Raw genomic sequence first — 15,780 nt, forward strand, 5'->3', positions numbered from 1 at the left:
GGACGCTCTCCAAGGCGGTGCACACGCACAGATCATCTCCCAATTGAAGAGGAGACCAGCCACTGTAGGCGAAGAACCCGTGTCTAAGGAGGGACAACCCCCGCCACGACTGCCGTTGCGGGTAGAGCCGCCTCGTCTCCGAGACTCGCGGACCGTGGAGACGAGACTTACCGCCACCCGTCCTCGGCGAGCGACCGACGCCCCAAGCGGCGATACGTCGTCGAACGGAAGAAAGCGTACCTTCACCACCAAGCCACTTGACACGTGGAGACAGGACCCTGAGAAAAATCAATAGAAAATCTCCCCAACCAAGCCCGCCGCACGGGTGGGGATCACGGACTCCCCTCGCCGCCCAAATGAGACGCCGCCTGGTACAGAGGAGATAGCCGGAGGACACGTCACGAAACTAGCGTCTATGTGTACCTTCGGCCAACCTCTCCTCATTTCTCCGAGACGTCCTCAGCCCCCGGCACTCGCGGTTGATGCTTCATCTCAACACGCGTCAAACCCGCCCTCAGAGGCGACGGACGGACCCCCTTTGACGATGGAGGACCCCAAGACCTATGTGGTCGAGGCCCTAACCGGCCACAAACCGGGGACAGACGAGATGCCGTTATTACGCGTGCGGTGGTATGGATACTCAGAAGACGACGCTACCTGGGAACCCGCTAATTTCATCGATTACAACACGGTCGCACGGTACTGCAAACGCACGGGCATCCCCGTACCAACACTTCAGTTGTGGTCGACCCCGGACAGTGTGGGGGTCGACAACTAACGTCCTCTCCAACTCTTGGGAGAAACCTGCGGCGGCCCCCTACCTAGGGACCACCGTGGAGGCGTCTACTACCCGCGATAGACACAACACCCGAAGTGTCTTCGGCGGCCAAGCCGCATCCAACTAACACCCGCCGTCCGCCTTAACCGCCGCAATCACAACTCGTCGCAGCCTCCGACGGACTGTACGTTAACGTGACCGACAATCCCGACCGCCCCGGTTGCCTCGTAATCGGCTACTGTCGAACCGGGGAACATCGTTGCTTTCCCGGGTTGCCTGGGAATCAAAGAGTGATTCCTCGTATGATGGCACGTCTAAACGTGTGTCACCGTACCCGGACTGCGGCCCCCTTTCGGTAGCGGTACACAACCCTATCAATAGCGTCCTACACCCGCCAAGGGGTGAGCACCGGCCGACTAGAGGGGCGTATCGAATCCGCTCCTCCCTTCCGGTGAGCGAGTCACTGTAACTGAGAACTACTGATCTGCCTCTCAGAGGATCCCCCCGGGGTGGCCGCTCTCTCTCCGGGGAAAAATGCGACTCGCACCCTGGGGGGGTAGTCGACCTCAACTGGTCCGACGCGTGGCCCAAGAGACCTTGTGTGCGGAAGGGAACCCCGCCCTTCTCTCGTACTCTATCGGCTACCATGCCGACGTTACGTAACGTGGGGGGCGTCGATCACGACCCCATGTCTGTCCCTTGATTTTTTTGTTGGCCCTCGGGAACCTCCCCCGTGTTCTGTACCTCGCCGGTCAAGAGGCGTCCCATCGCTTTATAGAAAGTCCTCCCCGCGTCTCACGCGAGATTGTCCGCCGCGTCAACGCCTCACTGCGACCGTCCTACGCACGCGAGTCCCGTTTCAGGTTCACCCTGTCACCGCGCGTAACCTCTAATGGGTACGACCCCCCGTACACCCACCAATAGAGGGGACCTTCGACCTGTTGAGCGCCCCGCTCACCGCCGTTGCGTGCGACCCTGTCGGGTCAACGACGCCCTGTCCCCCAAGACTTGTCTTCGGTCCGCCTCGGTACACAGTCGAAGCCAACGAGGAGAGCCGCCGATCGCACACCTGCGAACCGGTACTTCCACCTCTCGCCCGAATTGGGCTCGACCGCCACTCTGCGCGCTTGCACCGCATCGTGTCCCGTCCCGGATCCTTCCCGACCGGAAGAGGTTAGAATTACCCTATCACCTTCGGCTCCTCCTGCTACCGGTTCCCCGGTGGGAGCTCCCTAATCGCCGAACACGTGTCGGATCCGAGCTGGCCGCAATCGACCTCCGCGCACTGTGTGAGCATCAGAGCGCGCCGGGCTCGGAGAATTGAAATGAGGGGAGGTTCCCTTTATTCTCTGGTGTACCTCTTCTTCTCTACCTCACGCGTGGGGCCAGCGGCGCGCGTTGTCACGGGGTGCCCTGTATGGAGGAAGCACACCCGTTATGACCCCGACTATTCATAGTCAGCCAGGTCTTCCTCTACCCCCGCCACTGGCGCGACCGGGGCATCGGAGGGAACTGACCCCCCGTCGGAATCGAGAGGGTCCCCATCGACCTCCACTGTTACAGGGGCCTGCACCCCTATCCGGGCGATCTCTAAGCTCGGAGCCACCACCACTATCGGGGTATCCGTCACGGACGAGGGCGGACCCGCTTCTGCCGCCGTCCTCAATCGTTTCACACCCGCCACAAACTCGGCGCTGTTCACTAACCGGAGCATTTCGTCCTGGGAGACGCCTAACTCGGCAAAAATCCTACGCCACGCACTCGCCTCATCCGCCAGTGTCACCCGTCGGTGGTGCTCCTTGGCTCCCGGTCCATCGCCCACCCTCGGAGCCTCCACCGCTGCCGTCCCGTCCGGATGCTCCCCCGAGTCGTGACCCGTGTTGGTCGTACGCGGCTCACCTCTGCACGTCGTTCCAGGTTGTGTCCCTCCCGGCATTAATTCCGGTTGTAAACTGGTGAAAGCCTCTGGGTCAAATCGGATCCAATTTCTGGACCCCAGACCCCCGGCATCCTCCCGCCTACCCGGCGAAATGTTGGCTCGATCTACACGGTCATAGTGATGCCCCTGGCAGTAGTGCACTCGCGCCCACTCCACCTGGTCGTGAATATCAAGCAGCGTGTTGAGCTGCTCGCAAACCCAAGCGCCGCCGAGGACCTCCTTTAAGTCGAGCTTGCGTAACCATGTGACAATCATGGTCGGTAATACGTACAACCGCCCGTCCAAGGATGACCAAATGAACCTCTTCGCCACTATGGCGATCCACTCACTAAGGAATATTATCCACCGCGAAGACTGCGGCGAGTCGTTCAGACTCAAGCCGAAATACACCAAACACGGTGGCACCTCCGCATCGAAGTCCGCAGGGACTTCGTACTGCGAAAACCAATGCGGTATCTGAGGATACCGCTCATACCGAGAACGCGGTTCGAAAGTCGTTGCTTCAATCCACTCGTATGCGACGAACACGCCGAGGGCGTTGCGCATCCGACGCTCGTATTTGAGCTTGTCGTAGTATCCCGAATTGCTCTCCCGCTCCACGTACCTCTCGTAACGGGGAGGGAGGATCGGCTTGTCCCACGCCATGAAAGCGATCCCCGGCTCCTCGACCCGCTCCGGTAGATGGTCCAACAATCGCCGCAGATTGGCGACGTAAACGCGGTCGCCTTCTGTACGATACGCCCACGTATCGAAGTCCCATTCAACGGGAATTGGGCGGTTGCACGGCGTCCTCGACAGCCGACGAACCAATGACGTCATATATCTCTGACGTCGATCACGCCCAATACGGCGATACTTCGGCCAGACATGCTCGCCGTCCACCACGAGACGGTAGCAAAAATCGCGTGACCATACAGCTCGTAGGCTGAGACCCCCGGGTAGAGCACCGGTCATATCCGCGTACGAACGCACGAGAGTTGTGTCCCGTAACCCCTCGGGAGCAAGGAATGGAGCCCGTTCGAAGAGCAAGGGATCGTCGGACATGCTCTTGCCACGCAGCAACCGAGGGGACGGCCACCCCCGCACCTCTGCCTCCTCCGCGTCCTCCCCTTCCCCGTAGGGGTTGCGGAACCGATCCATCGTCGCCGCGCCGACCCGGGCAAGACGCCTCTCCGATGACAAATTGTTCCTTTCCGCGTACCGTAACAGCGTGGACTGTGTGGAGGAAACTGCAAAAGAAAGGCGGAGACAAGCCGGCCGCGGTAGATGGAAAGTTGGAATATTGCGGAAGACCGCCTCCGACAAGCTGGCTTGCAAAAACGCACGCCTTCAATTTACCCTCGGTCGCTGATCCAAAAACCCCGATAATTTGGTGATGATTTCTACGGTACCTACACGCGGGGACGCGTGGTTCTCTGAGAAGGGGGATCTGTAGTGCACTGTATTCTGTACCGGGACAGCTGTCCTAATCTCGCCAAAATCGCGCTCGCCGCCACCACGTGTGCCACGGGTACACGTGGACCCTGTCTCTCTGCCGGACCATACCGGTGGACACGTGTGAGCCCTCTGCCACCTGTCGGGCCTATAGGGGCCGTTACTTGGTCCCCTCGGGGCTACACCCTTTATATTATAGTTATTCTAATTTACAGTATAATTTAGCTTCGTCATGACGACGACGGGGACTATATAGTCAACCCGATAATCAAAGTAAATAGGCACGAAGCCTCGGGTCTTTTACCTTGGTTTCTGGATTCCAGGTTGTAGCCTCGACTCGGTACTGGCTCGCCCATACCGACCGAGCCATCTACACCTCTGGAATCCCAACTGCCTTCCCCGCGCGCGTCGACCCAACCGCGCAAGCGCTACGTTAACTACGGTGCTGCCGTTCTGTTAGTCTGTTTTTCCTTTAATTCTTCCTCTTTATTGCTGACTCTAGTTCTACCTTTCTAGCGCGCAAGCCGCGCCCGGATCCCGGTTCCGGTCATCCACCGGGTGGTCTCCCGAATTCCCTTACGGGACGAACGCGCGTCGCTCTGCCTACAGCCGCCACACGTGGCTGTTGTGCACGACAAGACCTGGATATCATCAACAAGACAGGTTCAATTCGGACAGAGCCAGATCGCCGAAGTACACGTCTGTGTCTGAGGAAACAAGAAGTTGTCACCGTAAACGAAAAAACGCCGGCGTCAATTCCCTACCCTTCCTTCTTCCATACCGCAGAGGATTGCTTGATCGACTCGACTACGCCCCTCGCCGTTCTCGAGCAATTAGCCGAGAAAACAGTCCATGTGAAGATCGGGGCAAGTGTCATTTTGACTATCAGGACAGGAAACTTACTCCCTGGTCACCAACTTACCGTCTGTGGCATCATTCCAAACCATCAAAGAGAAGGTATCTGTGCACTGCGTCTGCGCGATGAGGATAACACCGTTTACACGATCTACCCGAGGAGGTTCTCCTCACGAAGGAGAGATGCATCTATCGTCGCTTCCAGGACGCAGTTCGCCATTTTACCTGCTTACGCAATGACAGTTCACCGCTCACAGGGCCTCAATCTACAGAGAGTATCGATATTATTTCAACCGGCAGAAATTGAGCGGTGCAAACCGTCCGGTATGGTGTACGTCGCGCTATCACACTGTCAGTCCCTGGACGGCCTTTGGGTGAGTGGCCTGACTCCCAAACATATTCACGTTAGTTCTTCCGCTACAGAGCTTGTCGAGAAGGCAAAAAACCGCGCAAGCACTAGCCTTCTCGTGTAATTGACATAGAGTCAGTAGATTCCCGGAAATTGCCTTCACCGGATTCGTTGCGGCCTCGCCCGAATAAGAGACAGCGAAACAAATGATTGCATTGCAACATGAAAATGTAGAGTCCTCATCCGTTCCAATTCAGGCACCTTATACCACTCCGCAAATGGGTATCTCAGACGGTCATCATTTTCCGATTGGTGCCCCTCCCTTAGCACAGCGCATCTAAAGTCAGTCAAGAGGATGGAACCAGACAGATTAAATGTTCCGGCCCTTGCAGTGCGGGCAGTTCGCATACCCACAGAAGACCTCACAGGCATGCGGTCCACAAGGATAGCAGTTCCGACGACGTCCCCATACTCTCCCTTCACCGTCACACGACTAATGTTGTCTTTTGGCCACACTACGGGCCGTTCCAATATGTTCTTCACGTCTCCCTCATCCACTCCTGGGAAGGCCTGTGATGGTGTTCCTTCCTTGACCTCTGCGAAACGTACATGAAAGGAATCTACAGGTATGGGAGTTCCTAGTACATGCGTCTCGAAGGGATCTGCTCATCCGGTTCCGATACTGAGAGTCTTCAAGTTTTCAGAGAATATCTCGCAAAGGCTCCGCGGCTTGCCAACACAATCCCCAATGCACGAAGTACATCCATCTAAAGCATATCCGCCAAGAGCGAGCTTAAGAAAAATTTCTTGGACATCCATGTGGGGGGTCTCTTCGCATAAACGACGGTGAGAAAACCAATATTCATTTCTTTCCCATTCACACTAGCCTTCTTTACGTTCAGTGTCGTTTGATGGGTTCCTGTAACGATGAAGGGCTTTCCGTGACGGGATTTTCTAAGCGATAGACTCGAGAAAACTGCCTGTCGTTTCCTCATGCCCATTGGCAGTAAAGTCGCGTACTTCATTCCAGATGTAGTTTGTCGTCTTGATTTGTAGTAGCGAGACGCGGAGCTGAAGAGTTCCGACATGGTCTTTTTGATGACACGAAGTGGGACTGACGAAGAACTATCATCTGAGTTACTGTACTGCACTCTTCCGCTACACCCTGATGCGTTCAAAAGAAGAGAAAGGCATTCAGCGGCTACATCATCAGGTACTGCTAGATTTCTAGATTCTCTGTTAACCCTTGTCCCAGAGTTTACAGCAGCGGGAATAACAACTGGACAGACTGGAGCACTTGTATCTATTAGTCCAGCGGGTGTTGTTACATTGCCCCCTTCAGCTCGAATTACATCATGAGGCAGGTGAGTCTCATTTTCTTGTGCGGTAAAGGCTGATGAAGCGCCTGCGGTAGCGACTGCCGGCGCAATGGAGACAGGCCCTGCCACAATATTGCTTTGACTGACCGTTTGAAACTCATATTTCCCACTTGTGGGCGGGGCGATTCCAGTAGGACCATGCAGAATCAGTATCTCTGGTCCCTCTTGGTTGACGGCATTCGCAGTTATTAGCAGACGAATACTGCCTGCCGTAGGGTCAGAGTTGACCATCGATTCTACATACTCTGCCGTCTTTTGGAGCATATGCAACGCAGAGTTTAGCCTTTTCCCATGAACAGATGAGGATGCGGCTCCGTGCAGTTTCGCCGTGCACCGTTGAATTGCAGCATCACCGATGGCCATCTGGAAGACGTTGTGAAGTATACGATGGAAGGACGCAGTTATTAGGATTAATGTGTCTGGAAGGATGAGAGGTATAAGGGGTGAATTGACACCGTTAAAATGCTACCCCTTCCACCCTTCTACCCCTTCTCGAGCCAATCATGTGATCCAGAGCGGTAGAAGGGTAGCAAATGTAATGTATTTATTCACCTCTGAAATGCGAAGCCTGCAGGAACGCAGAAACTCTCGGTTACCTTCACTGTCTCCCACGTTCTGTCAGAGGTATAAGAGGTGAATTGTCACCGTTAAAATGCTACCCCTTCTACCCTTCTACCCCTTATTGAGCCAATCATGTGCTCCATAGCGGTAGAAGGGTGGCAGTTACCCTGTTTTTATTCACCTCTGCTTTTCCACACCTGTATGTGGTCCCCATTGAGGCTTTTCCTGACCAAAAATCGACTATACAGCTTCAACTTACAGAAAACCTTTGGCTCTTCCTCAAGAATCTATTCTGGTCCTCGGTCGTCAGCATATAGTTACGGGACGCGCAATAGTTCCGCTTCCATTACTGCAACCCTCGGATTAGTGCCGCCCAAGACTGGCAGGCACAGGTCGTGCGACGGGCCACAGACGACGTCCAGAATGCGGTGGTGCTGGCAAGGTTGTTTGGATCTTTGGGGAGTCTGGGTGTGCTGTGAGATGTGAGCAATGCTTTATCGCACTTGAGGTCCTCAAAACGAGCCTTTTCGGACGCTCGGCATTAGAGGAACGGTCAGCAGACTTCAAACTGGTTTTGGATGGGTCATGGTTCACCAAACTGATTACTGCTGCCGCAAGTTAGTGCCGTCTTTTTAGTCATCGCACTGGGCGGTACTAATGCGTAGGGTCCTCTGTACTATGCTAATGGCTCTCTACGGCTGTCGGCGTGACGTGTGCGGGGAAGTCACGTAGGGGTTGGCGTTCCACCACTTTTCTACATTTCGGTCGTTCCACTACACCTTACACCCCCTTACACCGCGGGGTACCCCTCTTCTACCCTTCTACCCCACTCAACAACGTTCGTTCACTGTGACGATGGAGTTCAACGAGTGCCTAGACTTTTACTCAGAGTTGGTGGTCGCCCTAGTGTCTAGGTGACAAATGGCCTCATATGAGGTCAATTGACCTCATATGAGGCCAGTTTTTAGGCGGGCTTTTGCAATTCGAATAATTGTAGAAATTTATCGCTACTGTAGTGAAAAGCTTACGACTAGAGTATTAAACGTTGGCAAACCAGAAAACATGCAATTCCATATCTCAGTCTTCCCTAATCAACACTTTCGTCTTCCTCTTCCCAAACTTTCTTCAAAATGGTGAGCGTCAATGATCCTCGAATTATTGCAGGTAACCGCGTCCACACTCGTGCAAGACTGCTCACAGCTCAGAGTAAATGTCGTCGCATGTATGGAGCCTCCTGGAAGATCAAGTTGGTCACGGGAACTGTCATTAGCATGGAAACTGACAAAGTGAAGGGTCGCAGTGTCACTTCAGTCAGGGCTAAATGGGAATTATCAGATGGCGTCAAGGAAGTCACGCTTCGCATAGCTAACATCAAGGCTGGTGAAGTGATGGACCTGATCGATGACGGTCCTGAAGATCATATCCAGCAAGAAACTGAACATTATGCGCAACCGGAGCCTACAGAGGACCGTGTGACGCCACTGGAAGGAGCACTCAGCCCGAGTACGAGAATCTCCGAGAGTGACGAAATGGATTCCCAAGATGGCCTCATGAATGTCCACGGCCGGGCCTGGAAGCGTGAGGAAGTCACGATGCATTTAAATGGTATGATACCGCCGAGAAGATGGAAGGTGATTGGACCGATTGATGAGATTATATCCCGTGGTCACAGTCCATCTCAAATGCATCCCATGGACTACTTCATGTGGATGTTCCCACAGGAGCACTTGGCATTAATGGTTTCCTACACCAACGATGCAATGGAATCACGGGGACTTCGCTTGACTACAAGAGGTGAAATTTTGAAGTTTTTCGGGGTGCTAATCCTTATGACTCGGATTGAATTCAGCACCAGAAGGTCTCTTTGGAGCTCACAGGAAACCAGCAAATATCTCCCGCAACCTCAATTCGGAAACATCATCTCCCGCAGAAGATTCGAGGAGCTTCGTCAGAATGTCACGTTCAGCTTTCCAGCTGACTCAAATGACAGATGGGGTATGATCAGGGACTGCATGGTCGCAATCAATGATCACAGAGCATCACATGTGATTCCATCACAGAACATCTGCGTTGATGAGAGTATGTCACGCTGGTATGGACTTGGAGGAGATTGGATTGAAACCGGCCTTCCTCATTATGTGGCCATGGACCGAAAACCCGAGAATGGCTGTGAGTTGAAGACTGCTGCATGTGGAAAAAGTGGAATCATAATAAGAATTGAGAACGTCGTCTCAGCTGAGGAGACTTCTTTAAAGGATTTTGAAAGTGACCACTTACACGGAACCGCAGTGACTTTGAGGTTGTTACAGCCATGGTTTCACAGCAATCGTGTTGTCTGCGCGGATTCGTACTTTGCTTCTGTCCACACGGCTGAATCACTTTATGAGAAAGGTCTTAGATTCACAGGTGTAGTGAAGACATCCACCAAGAAATATCCGATGAAATATCTATCTCATCTGGAGATTGCTGAAAAGGGAGAGCACGTCACACTAGTTTCGAAGCCGGTGGCCGGGCCTCATCTCATGGCAGTGATGTGGGTGGACCGAGACCGCAGATACTTTATTAGTTCTGTCGGAACATCCAACGAAGGAACTCCAATCTACCGCGAGAGATGGCGTACACGTCATGGCGTGACAAGAAAAGAGGAATTGTCTATCCGTATTCCCTCAGTCTGTGAGCAGTATTATGAAACTTGCTCTCAGATTGACCGCCACAACAGATCTCGTCAGGATGATCTCGGCTTGGAAAAGAAGTTTGAAGTCAAGGAGTGGTCTATGCGTGTCAATACTTCTTTATTGGCCATTTGCATTGTGGATGCATGGAAACTGTATGCAGGTGCAAAAGGAGATGGTTCTAAGATGTCTCCAAATCAGTTTTATTGTGAGCTTGCTGACCAGTTGATTGATAACAAGTATGATCGTATATCGTTACGTCAGCGAGAATCAGACAGTGCTGTTGAAGATGAAGATGTTGGGTTTGGCAGTGGAATTGGTACTCACCTAACTCCAACCACTCGCAAGCGTAAAAGAGCATCCGGCGAGGAGACTTGTGCTCTTTATCAATCCAGATGCAATATTTGCAAAGGTACAAAAAAGTCAAAGTTTATTTGCTCAGCCTGCAAGGCATATTTTGACAAAGAAGTATACCTTTGTCATCACCAGACTGGGCGTGACTGTTTTAAGAAACACGTCGACGAACGTCACGATCTTACTTACAAAGGTAAGTACTATTAGTGCTTAAAGCGTTCTAGGCCTTTAAAAATGACTCAATGGGTCAGCATTTGAGTAAAATAGAGCAAAAAGAGATAAAAAACTCCTTTTGCCCCCTATGGTTCTATCCTGCGTCTAAAGACTTGCTTGGAAGACTTGCAGCCGTGTCGGAATGCCCCTTTATGAGATGTCACCGTATTCAATCTCATGTTCGAGTGGGCGCTATAAAGCGTCCTGGGCTGCAGGTCACGAACAAGAACCATCGAGATCCCCGAAGGGATTTTTCGACCACTAAAGTGCTCAGCGAGGAGTTGAACCCCGGCCTCTAAGACTCAGCGATCCTTGCAGACCACTGAGCTGGCTTGTCAGTTACTAACTAGTCGTTTATAGTTGTCTTTATAGTCGTTCAAAGTTCTACTTCGTAAAAATTGTGCTCCTTTTGTCCTTTCGTCGCAGTACCCCCACCTCAGTTCCCATGCGTCTTCGAACCGCCCTCGCCGGGGCACTCCGTCACACCTCCCGTACTATCTATGCGGCACTCGCCGCAGCCTCGAACGACGGGTACTCCCGTCGACCTACCGCAACGGCTACCGCTCTGCCCGTCGTTCCTGCAAGCCCACCTACACAACCGTGCATTCGTAAATCTGCGTCGCCCCCTGTACCGGCGACCTCGCGCGCTGCGTCCCCGATCCCTATGCATACTACTGCCCCGGCCTTGGACGCCGCCCCCGCTGCGCCCCTCTGCAGTCCAGGGCCGGCACCAGATGCCAGCATGCCCGACAAACCTACCGAGGTCCGTGCCACGAGACGCTCGCCCGCCGACGCCGTCACCTCTCAGCCCCCGCCGCCTCCAACCGCTGTCACCGAGCCCCCCGTTCCCGCCACCACTCCCCTGCCAAGTTTATACCGCCTGGCGCCCCTGGGTACCACCCAAACCGCCACTGTAGCTCCCCTCCCCACATCGGTCAATGAAAGTGACCTCCACCCCGCCCAGCCCCACAATGCCGCTCCGTCGCCCGAACACTCGCCTCCTGCTCCTCAAAGCGCACACCATGCACCTCATCCTCTCCACTGGCCCCCTGTCTCGGCTCTTAACGCCCCGCCCCGCATCAAAAGAGCTCTGTCCACTAGCGCATCAGTCCCCCCTCCCAAGCGCGCCTCTCCCTCTCAGGAGGCCGCAGCACTCTCTCCCCTGGACCAATGATCTCAGATAGCCCCACCGCCGACCCCCTGGCCCCCTCTCACAGCGCTTCCCTTCCACCATCCATGACAGACGCATTCTCGCCCTCCCCTGAAAACCGACCATTCCCCCTCCCGGACGCCCCACCCCTCCCCTTGCCGTCGGTCCACGAACTCCTTTCGACCCCGATTCGGCCCTCGGACATTTTCACTTCTATCCCTGGCCCTTGCCTGCATAGCACGGTTCTACTTCTAATTCGCCTCGTGCGCGCTGCCACAGCAGCTAACACCCCCGACGCCACTCATCAAGCATTTATGCGCCTTCACATGCTGCCTACTGTTGTGCTCCGAAAAGCTTTCCGTGGAGAGCCCGGATGGCGTTCCTCGCGCGGTCAAATGCACGCCCTCCGTCTCCGCCTACGTAGGGCAAGCACAGGTCGCGAATGGGGTACCTTGTGGAGAGAAGCCCTTCATGCTCACGAAGCACGGCGGGCATGGCAGCACACACACTCCAAGCTCCCTTCACCCCACAGCTCTCGCGCCGCGCAAGCCGCCCGCGCCATGCGGCTAGCCTCCCAAGCCCAGTACGGGCGCGCGATGCGCACGTTCACCAACCCTCCTCTCGCCAACCTCAACGACACGGCCACGGTTGCAGCACTGCAAGCCCTTCACCCCGACCCTCCTGTCCCCGTCATGCCTCTGCCGCCCTCCGCACAACCACGGCCGCCAGAGGTCTCGGAGCAATCCGTTCTCCGTGCCGTCAGGCGCCTCAATCCCAACTCAGCCGCCGGTCCAGACCGCATGTCGCCCAAGCTCCTGCACCTCTTTGCCCACACACAAATTAGTCCCGAAGCAGGAGTGACCGGCATCTCCGCGCTCACCAATCTCGTCAGCCGCCTGGCCCGTGGTTCCCTTCCGCCCTGCACCATCCCCCTTGTCAGTGCCGCAACTCTGCTGCCCCTACAGCCACGCCCGGCCAAAATTCGCCCAATTGCAATTGGACAAAGCATCCGTCGACTCGTCACGAAAGTCCTCCTCCCAGCCGCAATAGAGGATTGCCGTGACCACTTCGCTCCTGAACAATTAGCCAATGGTGTTCCGAACGGCATGGACGCTATCGTACACGACGCCCGGATGCTACTTCGTCGGCATGGAAGGGACCCACACTACGTCATGGTGTCAATTGACGCCTCCAATGCCTTCAACCGTTTCTCCCGCCAGAAAGTGCTGGACCAGCTCCCAACCAGAGCGCCCTCCCTGTCCCGCTTTCTTGACATGGTTTATGCACGCACCACCTCCCCCCTGATACTGCCCTCGTCCCCGCCCACGATGCTAGTCAGTCGAGAAGGGTCGCAACAGGGAGACCCTGCGAGCATGCTCCTCTTCTCTCTCGCTCTTCAGCCTCTCGCCCGCCGCATCTCGCACGAATGTGACGTTCTTATGAACCGCTGGTATGCAGATGACGGTACCATCATCGGCCGTATCGATGAAGTTGCCAAAGCCCTAAAAATCCTCAACACAGAAGGACCAACCCACCAGTTCTTCCTCAACCCAGCTAAGACACGTGTCTTTTGGCCCAGCCTCTCCCCAGACCTCCTGCTTCCCCTCACCACTGTTGCCCCTTTGCACGTCATCGAAGACGGCGGGTTGGAACTCCTCGGGGCCCCTATTGGGTCTGACTCGTTCATGACGCAGTACATCACCCGCAAACTGCAAAACTGCAATTCCGCCCTCGCCCACCTGGACCACATCCCAGAGGCCCGCGTACGCTTTCACTTACACAGGGTCTCCGCTTCCGCCTGTCGCATGCAGCATCTGTTCCGGCTGGTCCCGCCGACGTTCGCCTTTTCGTTCGCACAGCAATTTGATAGAGATCAGCTGAAGGCATACGAGCGCTTCAATAGTGTTACTCTTTCACCGAGCCTGGCTGCTCAAGTCCGATTGCCGTTTGTTCATGGGGGACATGGCCTCACATCATTGGCCAATACTTCACACGCCTCTTACGCTGCAAGTCTCATCGACTCCGCCCCGGTACGACTAAAGGGGCCCCAGTTTCCCAACCTCAGGCAATACCAGCGCTTTGCACGAACATCATTGAGGGTGGTTCTCGGCAATTTACCTCCTTGCGTACAACCACCTCACTTCTCCCTTACATCCTCGGATCTTGGCTGCCTCGAACCTACCGCACTTCTAGCGCGTCCTGAACGCATACATACCTTTTTACTTCAGGCGCAGCATAGCGCAGCGGCCAGCCGGTTCTGGGAGAAACCCCTTTGGCAATCCTCTCCCGACCCTCGTCAGCACAGTGCAGCTTCAATTCGTCGGAGGGTACGGTTTCGCTCTCTCCTCGCTCCTGGCGCAACATCTTTCCTCACTGCCCACCCAGCTGCCACCTCCCGCATTCATAACGCCACATGGTCAACCATGCTACGTCGTCATCTGGACGCTCCTATCACATTCGATTCTATCTCGCCGTTGCGCTGCGCACATTGTTCCAAGCCACTCGACCCTCGAGGGGATCACGCGACCATCTGTAGCCATGGCTTCGGCCCTGTCCACAGACACAATACCGTCCGAAATGTCTTCGCACGACACGTGTTCCGTGGGGCTGGACTTGCATATTCCCTCGAGGTCCCTTTCCTGTTACCAAACTCTGCTGCACGACCGGCCGATATCCTCGTTCAACCGTCCCACCCTGCCCCAGGGCTCCCGTGTGACAAACCTACGGCCTACGACGTCACAATCTGCAGTCCATTCCGCAGGGGCATGCTGTATCCCGCTGCCCGCCACTCTGCAGGAGCTGCAGAAGCAGCTGACGTTCGCAAGCGTCAGGCCCTCGAGCGGACTATTCGATCCACCCTGCTCATTGACGATCACCTTCCTCCGCCACCCCTAGACTGGCACTTTCAGCCACTATCGTTTGACACTCTAGGCGCCCCCTCACAGTCTACACTGCATGTCATCCATGAACACGCGAAGCTAATAGCACTTCGGAGCTCTTGCACCATTGCCTCCGCTCAAGCCCGCATCCACCAACGCCTGAGCTTCGCCATCTGGTCCACTGTCGCTGCTGCGATCCTTTCTCGCCTACCGACACACGTCGCGGACATCTCATATCCGATCGAAGTGTAACTCAGCTTCCTATCTGCTAGTGTATCTGTAAGCGCACCCCTGATGCATTGATAAAATTACCCCCCCCCTCCTTTTGTTCTATACTTGCGAAAATCTTAAATTTTGTTTAAATTTTACTGTAGAGCATTTGACCTCATATGAGGTCAAGAGTGACCTCATATGAGGCAAATTGCCGGTCGTCTAGACACTAGGCCTAGGTCTATCCGGTGCTGGGCGTACCGCCGGCGGGGGTGCCTACAGCTGTGTTACGTGTACACCTGGATGGTGACACAGCTCTGTAGATCATGACATTCACCCCTGCAATTTCCCACGTTCGTAAGTGCATAACCAAGCTTATTGCTATGGACGAATCGAAGTCGCTGCCAAGGGTCAGATACGGCGCACAGAGGCGCTCGATGACAGACCGCACAAGACAGCCTGTCCAGGACAGTAGAGAAAATAGCACATAAAACGACGCACAGCGAGCAGAGTAAAAAGGGCCAGCGGACCCTGGAGTTCCATCACTCCACATGGATGCGTTAACAGGGAATTGAAGTGAATTGAATTGTATAGACAGTAGGTAGCGGGATGCTTGTATTAAGGCTAGAGCTAACCTTCGAAAGGGCATTTCACTAGCGGGACGTCTACTAAGGACAGTGCTAGTGTCTAGACGACCGGCAATTTGCCTCATATGAGGCCGGTTTTTTTTTGCAAAAAAGTATACATTAAATCGAAATTTTATAAAATCAGTTTAGACACCATTTCTTTAACCAATATTCCCTCGGCAATAGCTTCCTGCAAAACATCAGGATAGCAGTTATGAATACACAGAAATACTAAGAATATAATATAGTTTCAACCATCGGATGATATTTCAAACAGGCGTTTTGGTTTCGAAGATATCAACAAAAAACGTTTTGATGTTCTTTAAAAAAGCTTCTTCTTTAGGTATTCTCAAAAAGCCTGGAAAGGACGTGCAGATCTCA

Source organism: Chondrus crispus, genomic scaffold (genome assembly GCF_000350225.1).
Source record: "Chondrus crispus Stackhouse genomic scaffold, scaffold_29, whole genome shotgun sequence".
In the NCBI taxonomy this organism is placed as follows: domain Eukaryota; phylum Rhodophyta; class Florideophyceae; order Gigartinales; family Gigartinaceae; genus Chondrus; species Chondrus crispus.